The sequence below is a fragment of the Mastomys coucha genome, unplaced genomic scaffold (assembly GCF_008632895.1).
Source record: "Mastomys coucha isolate ucsf_1 unplaced genomic scaffold, UCSF_Mcou_1 pScaffold21, whole genome shotgun sequence".
NCBI lineage: Eukaryota > Metazoa > Chordata > Mammalia > Rodentia > Muridae > Mastomys > Mastomys coucha.
The window spans coordinates 136248620-136251652 of NW_022196904.1; positions in this window are offsets into that span (position 1 = coordinate 136248620).

The following is a 3033-nucleotide window of genomic DNA, read 5'->3' on the forward strand; positions in this document are numbered from 1 at the left end:
GAATATCTTGGGGTCTCCAAGGCAACTTCAATGTTACAACTTCATGTTTCAATGTCTGGGATCCACACTTGATCCTCTGGGCTCCTCCAAAAGGCTGGCCTCACTTCTCTAGCTCTGCTCTCTGTAGCACTCTAAGCTCAGATTGATCCACTCCACTGCTGCTGCTGTTCTTGGTGGTCATCTCATGGTACTGGCATCTCCAGTATACTGGGGGTGTTCGGCTGCAACTAGGCTTCACCAATAGCCTCTCATAGGCTCTCTTCATGGTGGCAAGACTCAATTCCTTTGCATGACCTCTTCAGTCCTGATCCATCAACTGCAACTGAGGCTGCACCTTCACCAATGGCCTCCCATGACCTCTAGTTGGGCCCTATTTGGTCCTGGTTTGGACTTTGAGAACAAACCTGAGCCTGGCTCGAGTTTTGTAAACTGTCTCAGTCACTTCTGTACTAGAATGACTCAGCAAGACCTGCTTAAGCCTGCCTTTGCCTAGCTCCTGCTGACAAAGAGTAACTTTGTTGGCTCTGTCAGTCACCCCATACCCTTTGTCAACTTTCCCCTCCCCCCATGTCATCTCACCTCAGCAGAAAACTCCACCTCCTCTCTCAGCCCTTTATAAAGAAAAGATAAATAGGAATTCCTGCTTTGACAGATTCCCAGCTCAAAGGCAGGAGATCTGAGCTGTGACACCATCCTGCTCAGCCCTGAAAGCAGAGCCCTGAAAGGCTCTGCTGGACCGGGTTCTCTCCCTCTTGCTTGGGTTCTATGGGCAAAGAGCCTGGCAGCCTCTCACAGTGCCAAGCCTCAGCTGCTCTTCATGACTCCTTCATGCCTTCAAAGCCAGTAACACCTGGGTGATTCTTACACATTACCAAGTCCAGCTGCAGCACAAGGCAAGGTACAACTTTGGCCATCTCTGGAACACAGCTTCTTTGTCCTCTCAGAGAACACTTCCCAGATTTCATCTCAGTGATGCTGGTCTCTTCTTAATCACCACTAATTTCTTAGCTCCAGCTAACCAGCATCAGTTGTCCCAGTAGTCTCTTCTATTTCTCACTTCAGCCAGAGCCACATGGCCGAAGCTGCCTAGTTCTGCTGCTTGCAGGAGCTGGAACATGGCCCCTTGTTCTATTACATTAGCACCAGCTGTTTTCCAACTCCTTCACTGCCTAAGCTTGGTTGCTCTACATCTTGCTCTGTAGATTAACCTTGAACTCAGAGATCTGCATTGTGTTTCTCCTGTGCACTGGGATTAAAGGTGTAGTCCACCAAGGTTGGATTTAAGTTTTCCTTCCCCTAGAAATTGCTCTGTTCTAGGCTGGCCTGGTAGAAATTGCTCTGTTCTAGGCTGGCTTCAAAATCAGAAATCTGCTTGGCTTTATCTCCTGGGATTAAAGGTGCATGACACCATGCCTGGATCTAAATTTAGCTGCATAGGATCTTACCCCAAAGGCCCACTCCCTTAATTAAATTTAATATCCTTGAACACAGGATTCAGCTCCATTTCACTTCCTGGTGCCCCCTTTAATACTTGAACTATATATTTTATATCTTTCCTTTCTCATCTTGCTATGCTTGTTCAAAATGCTCTTCATGAGACTTAACCAGAGAAGAAAGTTTCTGCCAGGCTTTTTTTGAGACTTCCCTTTTCAATGCAATTAATATATATCTCTTTACCTTAGCCTCAGGAAGACTCTTCAGACAAGGGCAAAAAGCAGCCACATTCTTCACCAAAATACCACAAAAACAGTCTCTATGCCACATACTGAAATTCTCCTCTGAAACCTCTTGGGCCAGATCTGCACAGTTCAAATTACTCTCATCAACAATGTCTTCCATATTCCTACTAGGATGGCCCATTAAGCCCCATTTAAAGCATTCTTCCAGTTTCAAACCCAAAGCCCCAAAATCCACATTCTTCACAGCAAAAGCATGGTTAGGCCTATCACAGCAATACCCCACTCCCGGTACCAACTTCTGTCTTAGGGTTTTACTGCTGTGAACAGATACCATGACCACGGCAAGTCTTTTTTTTTTTTTTTTTAATTTTAAAGATTTACTTTATTTATTTTATGTATATGAGTACACTGTAGCTGTACAGATGGTTGTGAGCCATCATGTGGTTGCTGGGAATTGAACTCAGGACCTTTGCTGGCTCCAGCCCTGCTTGCTCGGGCCCCAAGGATTTCTTTATTATTATATTTAAGTACACTATAGCTGTCTTTGGACATACCAGAAGAGGATGTCAGATCTCATTATGGATGGTTGTGAGCCACCATATGGTTGCTGGGATTTGAACTCAGGACCTTCAGAAGAGCAGTTAGTGCTCTTAACTTCTGAGCCCATCTCCAGCCCAATGCAAGTCTTAAAAAGGATAACATTTAATTGGCTGGCTTACAGGTTCAGAGGTTCAGTCCAGTATTGTCAAGGTGGGAACATGGCAGCATCTAGGCAGGCATGGTACAGGAGGAGCTAAGAGTTCTACATCTTTATCTGAAGGCTGCTAGTAGAAGACTGACTTCTAAGCAGCTAGGGTGAGGGTCTTAAAGCCCATACCCACAGTGACACACTTACTCAACAAGGCCATACCTCCAAATAATGCCACTCCCTGAGTCAAGAATATTCAAACCATGACAACATGTATGCAAATACACATGCAAACCTGCATGCATCTAGCCATGCACAACCTGTACACACAAAATGAGTCAAATAAATCAACTCAAGACGTATAAGTTCTTAAAAGGGAAGGGATATGCATTGCAGGGGGACATAAGTGTACCTCTTGAATCTCAGGACAGGAAGCAGCTGGCTATACAGTGACCAAATTTGGGGATGGCAGGGTAGCCGGGAACTTTGCAGCAGCTCTCAGGCTCTGTCTGGGCATCTACCTTATTCCTCTGTCTTTTTGGCCTGGCTTTTTTCTTTTTCTTTTTTTTTTCTTTCTTTCTTTTTTTCTTTTTGTTTGTTTGAGACAGGGTTTCTCTGTGTAGCCCTGACTGTCCTGGAACTCACTTTGTAGACCAGGCTGGCCTC